The following is a 15,095-nucleotide window of genomic DNA, read 5'->3' on the forward strand; positions in this document are numbered from 1 at the left end:
TGTTGAAATAATCCTTGCCATTTTGCCCCCACCCATGGCCTGTACCCAGCAGAGACCACAGCATCGGCTGCCTTTCCCATCTATCAACATGAGCAAAGATATATACACTTCATTGTAAAAGTGGAGTGTGTGGATGGAGGGGCCCCTGGAGGGAGGGAGGAGGATGGCTGTGAGTTCGAGGCCTGTCTGGGATATCCAGTCAGTTCAAGACCAGTCTGAACTGCATAGTGAAACTCTGTCTCAAAAGTTGAGAAAAATTGAAAAATTTCTCTCTAAAATCAGAAGACAAGGATGTTGACTATCACTACTTCTGTTCAACATATACTCAAAACATTAACCAGAGCAAGCAGACAAGAAAGAAAATAAAATGGATATATAAAGAACAAGGAAGAAGTCAAATTATAATTTGCACGTATAATCCTCTATATAGAAGACTGAAAAATTATATCACATACACCTAGAATTAATAACCAAATCTAGCAATATAGCAGGATACAAAAATCAACACACAAAATCAACAGAATTGTTATATACCTATAATGAACCCACAGAGAAAGAAATTAGGAAAATAATACCACTCACAATTGTGTCAAGAAAAATTGCTAGGAATTAACCAAGGAAGTAAAATATCTCTACAACAAAAACTATAGTACTCTGAAAAAGGGAATAGAAGAGGACATCAAAAAATAAAAAGATAGGACCAGCCAAAAAGCTCAGCAGATTAAAGCACCTGCAAGCAGGTTCAGGGGTCCAGGGTTTGATCCTCAGGCCTGCCGTGCGGGCCCCGCCCCTGGGGCACACTGAGACAGCAATTGAGACTGGACATGGTGGTGCACACCTGTAATCCCAGCTCTTGGGAGGGCTGTTAAACAGGTGGATCACTATGAGTCCTATCTAGTAGTGAGACCCTGAACAACCTGAAGACCCTTCCCTAAAATACAAAAATGAAAAGATAATTGGGCATTATGGTTCATACTTATAATCCTAGAACTCAGGAAGCCTGGGCAAGAGAACTGCCATGAGCTTGAGTTTGAGGCTAGCCTGAACTACAGAGTGAGACCCTTTCTCAAAAAATGAGACAAGGAGAGCGAGTTGTATGGTAGTAACAATAAGCTTTTCTTCTGGAGGGTTAACAATCTAAGTTTGCAGAACAAAATTAGAGAAAAAGGAGGGCCTCAAGGAAACCCAACATTTTGGCCCTAGCCTTCCAAGGTCAATTAAGACTCAGGACATATGAGGTCTTGTACTGTAATGTCATGTAACTCAGGAGTGTCCCAAATTTTCTGATCAAGATTATGGGGCCAAAGAGGAAACTGATCAATGATGTAGAGTGTGCCTAAGGAGAGTTACATGGAGAGAAAACATTCTCTCAGGTTTTCACAGGAAGTACATTGGCCAAGCAATGGCCGTGATTCATCCACATGGCTGACACTGACAAAGGATCTACTATCTGAGGTACAAAATCTCAGGATAAATCCTGAGGGGATTTCACTGACCTTATCAGATCCAAAAGCTACAACTCTTGTTACATAGGTCTTGCTTTATCTTGGTCTTAATCATCCAGCAGAAAAGTATAAAAATGAAGTACAAGAAGTAAAGCCATGTTGTTATGTTGAACTGTAGGGGACTCAGGTCAACAATTTCTGACACTCCCAGTCAAGTGGAAAACCCAATACTAGTATGGATTACTGAACTCTTTTAGAATATTTTGCTGGGTTAACATACCTATAATATTCAAATGATGGAACTAAACAAAAAAAAGGGGGATATATAAATGAATGTCCATTTTGTATCTGTGTATTAAAAATGGTTAGGATAGATATATAGCTACATTCTCTTAATGAATAGAGGGACTTGTTGTAATAGTGTTTGTAAATAGGATATCATGTCTGCATCTTGTACAGCAAATAGCCACTAGGAAGACAGTATACAATGTGTTAATTATTGAAACTGTGCTACCAATTTGATTTGAAACTGTCTCATTGCCATTTGTCTGTCAATAAAATTATGGATTCTGGATGGTTGACAACCTAGGTTTGCAGACCAAAATTGGAGAAAAAGAAGGGCTGCAGGGAAAGCCAGCATTTTGACCCTAACCTTCTAGGGTCAATTAAGACACAGGACATATGAGAACTTGTGCTGTGGCATCATGTTGCTCGGTAGTGTCCCGGATTTTCTGATTGAGGAGATTATGGGGCCAAAGAGGAGGGTGGTCGATGATGTGGAGTCTGCCTAGGGAGAGTCACATGGAGAGAGAGCATTCTCTCGGGCTTTCACAGAGAGCACATTGGCCAAGCAAGGGCCGTGGCTCATCCACATGGCTGACACTGACAAAGGATCTACAATCTGAGGTGCAGGATCTCGGGATGAATCCTGAAGGGATTTCACTGACCTTGTCAGGCCCGAGAGCTTCAGCTCTTGTTGCATGGGTCCTGCTTTGCCTTGGTCTTGACCATCCAGTAGAAAAGGATGACGATGAAGTATAGGAAAAAAGCCATGCTGTTGTGTTGAGCTGTGGGGGACTCAGGTCAACAATTTCTGACATTGCCTGTTAGACAGAAGACCCAGTGCTATTGTGGGCTGCTGGACTCTTTTGGAGTGTTTTGCTGAGTTTACACACCTATAATGTTCAAATAACGGAACTTGGTAGGGAAGGGGTATGCAGATGAATGTCCATTTTGTATCTGTGTGTTCAGGGTGGTTGGGATAGATATATAGTTACATTCTGTTAATAAATGGAATGATATGTTCTAATGGTGTTTGTAAAGAGGATCTCGGGTCCGCATCTTGTGCAGTGGTTGACCACTGGGAGGAATGTATGCAGTGTGTTGGTTATTGAAACTGTCCTAGCGATTTGATGTGGAGCTGTCTCATTGCTATTTGTTTATCAATAAAATTATGAAAAAATAAAAATTAAAATTAAATTAAATTTAAAAATAAAAAAATAAAGTAGGTACGGAAATGGAAAAAAATTATGGAAAAAATAAAAATAAATAAATAAATAAATTAGATGTTCCTCCCAAAAAAAGACCCAATCAAAAAATGGGCAACTGAAATGAATAGACAATTCTCAAGAGAAAAAATCTTGTATAAATGGCCAATAAATATATGGATGCATGCCCAACATCACTGGCCATTAGACAAATGCAAATTAACACCAAAACACCTTCTTACTCCTGAAAGAATGACCATCATAAAGAATCAAATAATGACAAATGCTGGTAATGTTGGGAGGGAGCATGTCTACATTGTTAGTGGAAATGTCAACTGGTGCAACCTCTATGGAAATCAGTATGGAGTTTCTTCCAGAAACAAAAATTAGAAATTCCATCTGGCCCAGCCAACCTTCTTCTAGGTATCTTGCCAAAAATAGATATCTTCCCAAAAGAGTTAAAGACATCATATTATAGTCATATGTGCATACTTAGGTTTATAACAGCAAAATTCATAATAGCTAAATCTGAGAAATGGCCTCTATGTCCATCAACAAATGAATGGATAAAGATAATACAGTACGTATACAAAGCAGAATACTACTATTCATAAAGATGGATAAATTCGAGGGCCAGCCAGATAGCTCAGCGGAGGTGACTGAGATGGCATGGTGGTGCACACCTATAATACTAGTGCTTGCTTGGGAGGCTGACAACAGGAGAATCATTATGAGTCTGATCTGTGTAGTGAGACCCCGTAGACCCTGTACTAAATTCATAAAAAAGAATAAATTTAAATTATTTATAAGAAAATGGATGAGATTCTAATACTCAGTGAAATAAATCAGACACTCAAGCTTAAATGTTGCATGGTTTCCCTTACTTAAGAAACCCAAAGTATTAATAAAGAATGAAATGAGACAATAGGAAGGAGAGAGAGGAAGGGAGATCTTTTTCAATAAGGAAGAGATCAAAAGATGAAGGGAGGCAAGTTAAAGTGAATGAAAAAGAATTGAGCTGTGGGATACACATGCTCCAACTCCCACAAGGAATATGATCATTATGCAAGGCAAGGGTAGGCTAATAAAGCATAGCTGAAAAGGATGCTAAAGTTAAAAAAAGACCAGTATCCCCCTTACTAATATAGATATGACTATTCTTAATACCTATTAACAATCTAATCCAGTACTATTTCAAAAGACCAATATAGTGTAATCAAGTAGGATTGTAAGATTTGTTCAAAATTTGAAAAACATCAGCAGAATTCACATTAACAGAAAAAAAGAGGAGAAAAATCATATACAACTCATAGGTGCAGAAAAGGCATCTGAAAAATGAACATACATATATTATTTTAAAAAAGAAGAAAATTATTTTCTCCAAACTAGGAATAGGGGGAATTTCTTCAACTCTAAATAGGGCGTCACACATAGAAAAGTAAAATGCACTTTCATCAAAATTAAAACTCCTCAGAGCCAGTGAGATAGCTCAGTGGACTAAAGCAGCTGCTTAGGCAAGTGTAGGGGCCATTCCCTTAGGCAATGTAGGGTTCAATCCCCAGCACCACATGCCACGCCATCCCCACTCCCAAGGAAGGCTGAGCCCTCCGCAGAGTCCGGATGTAGTGGCACATGCCAGTAATCCCAGTGCTGAGGAGGCTGAAAACAGGAAGATCACTATGAGTTGAACTACATAGTAAGACCCTATAATAACCAAATACATTAAAAAATTAAAATTCCTGTGCTTCAAAAGATGTTATTAAGGAAAAGCTAGGTGAGCTACAGATTATAAGAGAATTGGCATCACAATATACCCCACAATGGAGATGCATCCAGAAAGAACTTTGATAATTTAAGATAACAAAGAAACCAACTAATGGGACAAGTAATGTCAAAAGATCTGAACAGAATTTTCACAGAGGAAAACATACTGGTAAATAATTAGCACACAAAAATATGCAACATTATTAATTATCTGGGAAACGCAAATTAAAAGGTTAACAAGATTCTACTACACAGCCATTACAATTGCTAATCATTAACAAACAAGGGAATGCAAAATATTCCTTGAGTAAGTTGGGCTTCTCCTCCTCTAGAAGTTGCCATTTTCCCAGTTCTTTTGAAAAAGAAAAGGGCAGGAGTCCTGTAAGTGTATTCCCGGCCAGAGTCTGGGTAAGAACTCTGAAGGAAACGCAGCTTGCTCTGCTGTTTTAACTGAAGCCCTTGCATGGGGGCAGGTCTCATGCCATGCTTCCTCACTGAAGCAAATGGCAACGTGTGAAATAAACTGCTCCTTGTAACTATGGGCAGCAGCAAGAGCTTTCAGAGCCTGGACCTCAAGGAGAGGGACTGGCTGGCCTCACTGGGATGGGCCTACCTGCACAGGGATTCGAGGGACAGTGCCCATATATTACAGGATTAATTCGGCTGCCAAGAGAGAACTACCTAGTTTTGGTAATTGGCCAAAATAATACCTGAGGAGTCACAGACTTGAGACCAAATGATGCCAATAAAAGAGTTTGCTGAAGATAAGAATTTGCTGAAATGATCTATGAAGTGACAATTGTAGACATTTACAACTCAGTTACTTCCATAAACTATGAACAATTTGTGGGAGACCCTGATATTGCCAATCTGCCTTTCCCTGGACCCAGGAATAAGTGAGCAGGCTTCCGATCATGCATTTAGAAACTTTTGAGTGGCAAGACCTGAACTCCAGCTCCCATGCTACCACAAGTAGCTGAGGTGTTGGACAAATTACTTCCTGTTGGAGCTTCAGTCTCTTCATTCATACATTAGGGATAAACCCACTTACCTCATTGGATCATCACAAAAGATTCTGTCAAATTAAGGACCCCTTGGTACACAGCAAGCTGTCAAAACAGAATGGCTGTGCTACTATTATTGATAGACCTGTCCGGTTCTCATTCCCCTGGGCTCTGGTGATATTCTGCTGCAAAGCATTCTTTACATTCTGTGTCAGGATGTCATGCCAGTGATGGGCCCATTTGCCCCAGGTTTCTCTACATTTTGTCCTGCTCCATATCACAGAAGGGACCACCATCCTACAAGCTGCATTTCCTCAATTCCTATAACCGCCAACTGGAAGCACTGCTGGAAGCCCAGAGGGTGGGGAAAGGGAAGAACAAAAGTTCTTCTGGCCCTGCCTTTCTGCCTCAGGGGTCTCCTGTCCAGCTCCAGCTTCCACTGAGCAGGCCTGCCTGATTCCAGGTCCCCTGGGCTCCAGTGACCAGCTTGCTTCTCCGGCTCCAGGGGGTTGTAGCTTCCTGCCCTGCCCCAGCTGAGGCTACTTCACTGTTTGTCACCTTGCAACAAATTCCCCATAGTGCCTCCGCTCTGTTGTAAATATGTGGCATGGCTCCTGTTTTGTGGCCAACTCCTACCAGACTTATGATGGGTCATCTGGTGTGCAGGACCCTTGAGACTTGCAGAACATCAAATGTAATTGCTTATTCATTTGTTCTGAGTCCACTGTCAATGCCAGTATTTTATCAATCTCTTGCTGAGGAAGCTTAGCATCCTTCTGATCCTTTTAGTGAAATGCCTGCTACTAATTGCTTCTTACCCAAGGGGATGGAATAGATTCTCTGTGTTTCAGAGGTTTTGTGGCCAGATGCCTGGCTCTGTTTCTTTCTGGAGTTGTGCCTCTAGGGTAGAAAACAGGAAGACTATTTTGTCCTTTCCTTTGCTGGAGAAGAGCAACGTCCTGAATAAGATCCCTCTTAACAGTGGATTTCTTTTCTCATAGAACTCTGGGCATCCCCTGTGGTCTGTTTCCACATAACGTATCCATACCTCTGAACCCAGCCACCCCATATAACAAGCATGTTGCTCAGGGATCTTGCTGTTGTCGAACAGTTTCCTGTACAAGGTGGTTTAAGCTGTATTCGCATGGGGCTGGCTTCCCGGGAGAACACGCTAGCTAGACCAACAGAAGAACGCCTACCAGAATTGGCTGCATAATTTGCAGGGCCCAGTGCAAGCTGAAAGTTTGGGGCACCTTATTCAATTCTGGCTGAGGCAATAACACAGACTATGAAATCCAGCACAAGACCCTGTAGGAGTGTGGGTGCATGCCAGGCCCCCAGCTCTTTCCCACCACCCCATCCACAGGAGGACCGGGTTCAAGTATCTAACACAATACTGAACATGTGGGATACATGACCACACATGGTCACTGTAGATGACTCCCTTAGGCATGACTGAGTTCTAGTCACACAAACAGTATGCATGAAAGGCAAGAGTGGAAGGAAAAAGAGCTGCTTACCCTGAAAATCCAGGGCAAGGGGTTCTATTTTTACAGCATAATCAATCTATGGGGCCCCTCTTGCTCCACACCCCTACCACAGCTAGCACCACTACTTCAGCCCCAAGTCTTTGAAAACCTAGTCACCTTCCTCATGCGCTCTAGCTGTGGGCCTTTGTGCTAGCAGCCCAAGATCCGACAAAGCTCAGGAAAAGGGGAAACACTGAGCCTGAGCCAATGGCATACCCATAAATCACAGCAGCCTATCATATCCGTCTAAGTGCAGAGAAAGAAGTCTCCATATATAGACACAAAAATTGACAAATGCAGATGACACATGGTCACAAAAGAGAGCTTGACTCTTGGAATAAACCCAGGTCAGGGATGGCACACAGTAAGGCAGCCACAGACAGAGTCCAGGAGAATTGTTATTCTTCTCAGTGATCTCAGGGTGAATGATTTCATGTCTTTCTGCCACAACTATAGCTACATGCTTGTTCCACACACATCATTATATAAATACTTTTCAGATATTAGTGTCAGTGTGGTTCTATTGAACAACTTTCTCTGATATCCTGGATCCCTGTCCCTTCAAGCTAGCCAGTGTTGGGTTGTTTCTTTACTGCTCTGGGGATAATATCTTAGGCATTTCCAGAGCTCTTTGGATCACTCTTAGACAACAAGTAGCCTTGCAATCACTTTTAGTCACAATCACCTCTCAGTAATTAAAGTGCTGGGTGCAGAGTCATTGTTCCTAAGTCCCTACTCTACACCAACATCAGGGTCTCCCCATCTTAAGCAGGGGGTCCTTCATGGGCCGAGGGTCACAGGGAAGCCTCCTTCCACTGCCCAGCCTTCCACATCCCCTCATCTCTGCCCACCCGCCCCTCCCAGAGCCCTCCCAGGAAGTCTTCTCCCACTCTCCTCCAAATAGCACACAGCTGTAAGAACCATCACAGATGCCCCAAGTTCGCTCTCCCCTTAGGGGTGTTTCTCTGGGTTTCTATGAGACTTTCCTAGGATCTTCTCCTGATCTTCAGGACACCCCAAATTCCAAGGGTCACATTGTCCAGCAGCCAAAGCCAACTTGGCTAGTCGGGAGACTCGCAGACCCAGGTCCCCAAGGCCAGGGGCCATGTGTCAGACTCTAAATAGTCCCTTGGAGCTTGAAGTGAGAAGTCAGTAACAATCCCAGGTGGCAGGTTGAGGGACGGCAGGCGGGATTATGAAATAGAAATACATGCTAGATACCAACCAGTTCCTAAACCTCTGTCTTGGTACCTTACCACCATCCTTCTAAAACTTCCTGTGGGTATCACTTTAGTGTTCAGCAGTATGCAAATGAGTACCTAGTTACAGAAAGTGTAGAGTCTTCATAAGATCACAGGTATATTAAAATTTGAATAATGCAAATTATAAATATGAGAAAAATAATCTGAAATGATCATTTAAAAGCAAATCTGTTGCACATAATGCACTGTGGTTTTTTGTTTGTTTGTTTGTTTGTTTGTTTTTGGGTTTTTTGTGTTTGTTTTTTGGTGGAACCGGGATTTGAACTCATGCCCTTGCACTTGCCAGGGAAGCACTTATTCCACTAAGCCATCTCCCTGGCCCCCAAGTCTTGGTGTTTTTTTTTTTTCACTGTGGTTTGTCTAGTCCACCATTTTTGTATGCACACTGTGCTGTTAGGCTCAGGGCTATAATGGCCCCTACCCTGTCAAGGAGACAGGCCTATAAACAGAACCCAGCAAGTAGATAAAACTCACAGGGGAACACTGAGCCAAATATGTGACTCTGTCTTAGTTACTTTTCTTGGTTTTTTTATTTATTTTATTGAGAAACAAATAGCAATGAGACAGTTTCAAAACAGGTTAGTAGGACAGTTATAATAATTAATACATTGCATGTTGTCTTCGTGGTAGTAATTCATACTATAAGACACAGACATGATATCCTGTCCAAACACTGTTAGTACAAATCCTTCTTCTCATTGAATTAGAGAAAGTAGCTGTATAATCTATGCTATTTTGTATATACAGATATATAGAAATATAGATATATGTATGTATGTATTTTTTAACTACACAGTGGTCCTTCATTTAAATCCCCCTTTTTTATTTACTTTTGTCAGAGATGGGTATTCCATTGCCATTCAAATATTGCAGGTGCATGGATTCAGCAAAGTAACCCAATATAGTCCAGTAGTCCGTAATAGTAGTGGGTTATCCGTAGGACTGGCAATGTCAGAAGTTATATAGCTTTATTGTTGCTGAGACAAAATACCTGAACCCAAAATTGAAGGAAGATACATCGTAGCTTACAGTGTATATCAGTTTCAGTTAATAGTTGGTTGCACCCAAGCCAGGGTGGCGCAGAAGAGGAGGAACAGTTCATGCAGGCAGAAGGCAGCCAGGCAACAAGCACCAGAGTCATGAGGCAGCAGCAGCCTGCTCTCCCTTTTATCTTTTCCAGGCTACCTGTTCTTCGAGTGATGCCATCCATACCCAGCTAGGGCCTTCCCCTTATCAACACTCAGAATTACCCCAAACCAATCAGTGCACTAATTTAGTAACCACACACCCTTAATCCCAAACCACATACCCTTAATCCCAATATCACATACTCAGTCCCAGCATCATAGACCCTAGATCAGCCACTTCTGCAAAGCCCTACCTATGATGGCACAAGGCTCTGGGGAGACACCTAGACACAGGCCATCACAGAGTCCTACATGCAATACTAAGAAGTTTGGATTTTCCCTTAGTCCTGTGGCTTCTCTATCAGTCACCCCACAATCCCTGAGAATTGAACCAGGCAGTTAGAGAGAGGACTAATTTCAGTAAGTATAGAATTTTGGCAAAAATATACATTCATGCGAGGAAAATCTGTGTAGGTCAGTAAGATGTCGAGTTTCTTAGCTTTAAGTTGACTTTTTTAGCCCCCTTATTGCTGCTAATCAACAATTTTGATTGGTAGCCACATAGTTTCAATTATTTGTAAATTGGGACATGAATTAGCTCAGAAGTTGTAGGGTTCAGTCAACACACAACCCATGAACACAGGTACTTTTAAAAGGATGCCAAGAAAGGAGTTTGAGTTGAGCAATGAGCAAACCAACCCTGAGATTTAGAACCATCTCTGCAGCTCTGCAGAAAGAAGGAACTGAAGAGGCCACTCATGAAGGAAGATAAGCTGGATAGAAAACTCCTCCAGACACTGGTGAGGGCCCCAGTCTCCTGCAACTGCCAGCCAGCCCGTCCACAAATACCCATGAGCAGCTCTAACGCACCACGCACTGCTCTGTATAAGGGGATGAACACAGACGCAGAGCCTGTGCTTACGGAACCCACTGCCCATGCAGAGGCAAATGGCAAAGCATCACATGCATGAACTTGTGGCTCCAGATCAGCCTGGGAGCCATGCAAACCAAGTCCAGGAAGGTGGCAGAGAAGGACAGGGTCCTGATACCGATTCTATCACTGTTTCTGTTTTGTGGAGTCCTGCTGAATGATATGCTGGGAAAATTCATGCCCTACGGCAATAATCACTGCTTTTTACTGAAGAGCATCAAGAGGCGGACCTGCCTTCTGCACACAGAGCTGTCCTATACTGAGCATGCTAAACTGTTTCCTGCTGTCACAACAAAAAGCCTGAGTTTGGATACTTCCTAAATAAAATGTTTTATTTAGTTTGCTGCATAACAGCCAGAAAGCCCAAGATCAGGCAGTCCCATCTGATTGGCCTCTGGTATGGGTCCCCTTGGCCACACAACAACATGGTAGAGAAACGTATGCAGAAGGAGCTGAGCATACAGCGAGACTCGCTATACAACCATTCACTCTTTGGAGCGTGAACCTGCTCCCGAACACTACTCTTCATGCTTTCGATGGATGGTGCCTCCATAACTTTGCCCCAGGCCCCACCTTCAAAGCTTTCACCACCTCAACACCACCACTGGGACCAAGCGTCTAGCACATGAGCCTTTGGGAACACAGGCAAACCATCTAAACCACAGTATTTATCGCAGAGCCAGCCTAGGATACTTGCCTACTAAGTATTTGTCAAGTGGATGAACAAATAGAAGACTACCAGCTAGGCTTCCATCCATTTGGCAAACATGTAATCCTAATAGGACATTGCTCTATGTGCTCAATAAATATTGACTCACTTAAATCTCAAAAGAACCCTACTTAGAAGGTAGATGTGAAGACTGATATGATGCCACAGATGACAAAACTGAGGCTCAAGCCGGGTAAATCTGGCTCTACAGTTCTGCTCTTAGCTTCTGCATCAATGGCTATTGCAGGAATGTCCCTATCCCTCTGCATGGCATCCACACAGTTTGGGTGTGTGCTAGACATGTAAATTCCTGGCCACTGGGAAGAGGCTCCGCACTCTGCAGTGAGCCTCCAGCTGACTCAGGTCTGACCAGTTTGACATGTGGTCTACCCTGCTGCTTTGAAACTTACCCAGTCCAAAGAATCATCTGTGTCCGCCTTATGACTGGCTTATTTGAGACTCTTCCCTCCCCCTTGTAGAAGTACTAAATGGGAATGGATAAGAGAATCTCAGAATCAGTGTTTTTAAGCTTTCTAGGAGGCAAATCCTAGAAACACCCATCCTGGCTATCACATTCTAACCCTGGCTGGAAAGAAATCTCATAGGCTTCACAGAGTGCAGGTGTGGGCAAGCAGGCGGGTGGGTGGGCCTGGCCCACGGCAGCTCTATCTTTCCTGAAAGTGGAGTCCCTAGTGACAGCTGTTCCACCCCAGAGCTAAGAGCAGAGCGGAGCTCAGGACAAGGCCCAGGCATAAATCTGCCTCCCAAAAAGGCCAGAGAGGTGGGTGTCTATTGTTCACAACTTCCTCACCAGAAAAGCAGCCGCTCTGCTCCACCCATCTTGCAGGAATGCTGAGGCCACCTCAGTCAGGCCCTCCCAGGTCAGCCTCAGAAGTCCGTCTTGCTCGGGGCACAGACTGCCTTTACTGCAGCCTCTGAGAGCCATTAGACAGTCCTGGCCAGGCGTTGCCTGTAATAAATACTTTTGTCATCTCGACTAAAGAAGTCGTTGATGTAAAACACCTTGGGCTGAAATATTTCCTCTGCCTTCTGCTCCTGAGTGACCTGGGAGGTGGCAGCGTCCTCATTTGGGAATACCTAAGGAGAAAATAAACACACCAGGGAAAAATCACCAATTTTCTGCCCAAACCTCCCCATTTCAATAAAGAAAATCAATAAAAAGAACAATGGAACAAAAACTGAGTATAAATTGACAGAATTTTTAAAGCTAATATTTTTAAATTGACATGGTAAATCTGGCCATGTGGCTTTTCCTACAGTGCTTAATAGACGTTGCGTTCTAAAATGCTCACAGTGGGGCTGGTGAGATGGCTCAGTGGTCTAAAGCACCTACTTAGAACAAGCTTAGCAAAGCACTGGGACCACAGTTCAATCCCCCAGCACCACATGCCAGCCAGGACGCCCCCTGGTGGGCTGAGCTGGCCACACACACACACACACACACACACACACACACACACACACTAAATAAAATAAAATAAAATAATTTAAAAAAAAATAAATAAAATAAAATGCTCACAGTGCTCCTGCTCCCCAAAACAGAAAAGAATGTATCAGAATGGACCTCGGAATCTGGATGTCGGGCCTTGCTCTGGCACCATTCACCAAACAGTGAAAACCTTGGGTGTCATCTATATGTGGCATGCCAGTCATCACACCTGCTCAGATGGCCTCAGGGGCCATTGAGAGGCTCACCAAGGAGAGCTGTGCTGAGATGCACTCTGTATGCAAGGGCTCACAGTGGCATAGACAGTCCAGGCCCTGGGCCACCCCATCATGCCTCCCTGCTACCGGGACTTCTCAGAGGGGTGTTTCATAAAACACCATGAGAGCTACCGTCTCGCTTCATAGCATCCTTGAGAGCCCCACTCCCCTAACACACATGCACTAACATCAGGCCTGGAGCTCCCATCCCCGACCGCCTCATATTCCTCACTCTGTAGAAAACTCCAGCATGTCTCAGTTGCTTCTGCACAGAGGATAGAGGATGGCTTTTCATAGCTCAGAATTTGGAGTGAGAAGACTTAAAAGAGTTCCATTTTGGGCTGATGAGCAGACTAAGCACCTGCTTTGACAAGCGTAGGGACCAGGCTTCAATCTCTGTCCCACATGCTGTGCTGGCCCCGCCCCCTGGGGCACCGTGAGCCAATGACTGAGTCAGGCTATGGTGGAGCACACCTGTAATCCCAGCGCTTGGGAGGCTGAAAACAGGAGGATCACTCGAGTCTGAGCTGCATAGTGAGACCCTGTACAAAAACATAAATAAAAAAAAACAGTTCCACTTTGACCCTTACTAGCTGTGTATGGGAACGTCAGAGAAGCCATCTGTAAAATGTGACTAAAATACTCTCTAGACATCTAGAAGCATCCCAAGAAGGTGACTGAGCTAATCCTTGGCATTGTGCCTGGCACATAGTAAGTTTTTACTCAACACCAGCCACTATGGCAGCAGTTCTCCTGCGCTGGCATTTTTCCTCTTACAGTCAAGAGCCGTCTCCAGCTGACCTGAGGTTTCAGGTCCCACACATCCCTCTCAGGAAGTCCCTGCTGACTGATATGAAATTGAAAGAAGCTGAGTTTTCGGGGCTAGGGAGATGGCTCAGTAGAATAAGCACTACTCTGGCAAGTGCAAGGGTCTGAGTTCAATACCTGGTTCTGCCAAAAAAAAAAAAAAGCTGAGTTTTATTCCTTCCTATTACTTCTGTACCCAAAATCAGTTGAAGAAGAGATAAGAATATATCAGATGGGACCGGGGAGATAGCTTGATGTTCTAAGCACCTGCCTGGCAAGTGCAAGGCCCCAGGTTCAATCCCCTGAACCATGTGTGGTGGTGCACACCTATTATCCTAGCACTGGGGAGGCTGAGACAGGAAGATCACTACGAGTCAGAGCTAAATTAAATAAATAAATAAGTGAATGGTTTGGCCAGGAAGATAGCTTGGCGGTCTAAGCACCTGCCTGGCTAGCACACTGTGCTGAGCCATCCACCAAAACAGGGCATATTGGAGCATGCCAGTAATCCCAGCACTGGGAGGCTGAGGCAGGAGGATCACTATGAGTCTGAGCTGCATAGCAAGACCCTGTACCAAATAAATAAATGAATAAAATTTTTAAAACATAAAAATAAATATATATACATATATATATACTTATTATATAGATAGACCCCCCTCCTCCCCAGGCCCTATGCCCCCCTCACACTGAGTGCTTCCTGAGGACTTGTCTAGGCTGAAGGACACTGCCTAATCCAAGATCACACACTTCTCTAGGGCAACCAGTGTCCAGCAAGTGGTGCATGCAGTTGTTCGAAGACCTAGCCTCCTAACCTCAACTGAGGACATGTCTGAGGGCCATCCCAGCTCCAGAGGTGCCCTGGGATTGGATGGGAGCTCGGCAACTCTCGTCCTGCAGCCCAAGTCTTCCCTCTCCCCAGCCCTCCTCTCCCATTCTTTTGTGGCTTATGTTCCTAAAAGTAACTGCTGGCACAAAGTGGATTTGCTGCAGGTCCTAAATGGTGGGCTGCAGCTATCAAAGGCCATGGTGGCTTTTGTGGCCTCCATAGCTATCTCCAAATTGTCTGTGTCAGTTATGGGCCTCAGATACTAAGATGAATGACAAATACATTCTGTAATGTGGATAGAAACATGGGGCCTCCTGGTCGGCATCCCTGACTTTGGCATGACCAGGGACTCTCCACCAACAGAACCACCTACTGCTATTGGGCAAACCAAGAATTCAGAGTGTGTGGCCCCCACATTTAACCAACCCACTGCTATAAAGAAGATCCAGGAAGGTTCTGCTTTCAGTGCTTCACAA

At 43.9% G+C, this 15,095-nt stretch overlaps 1 long non-coding RNA gene across 1 annotated transcript in view; it reads right to left on the reverse strand.

Annotated features, from left to right (window-relative positions):
- Window positions 1-11,711: 11,711 nt before the first annotated feature.
- Window positions 11,712-15,095, reverse strand: part of LOC111815007 — an 8,809-nt gene continuing 5,425 nt past the window's right edge. The window contains exon 3 of the long non-coding RNA XR_002819839.1: window positions 11,712-12,356. This is a non-coding gene — a long non-coding RNA (uncharacterized LOC111815007). The remainder of the gene's footprint in view (window positions 12,357-15,095) is intronic.

The sequence above is a fragment of the Octodon degus genome, unplaced genomic scaffold (genome assembly GCF_000260255.1).
Source record: "Octodon degus isolate 3935 unplaced genomic scaffold, OctDeg1.0 scaffold00010, whole genome shotgun sequence".
Classification (NCBI taxonomy): Eukaryota; Metazoa; Chordata; class Mammalia; order Rodentia; family Octodontidae; genus Octodon; species Octodon degus.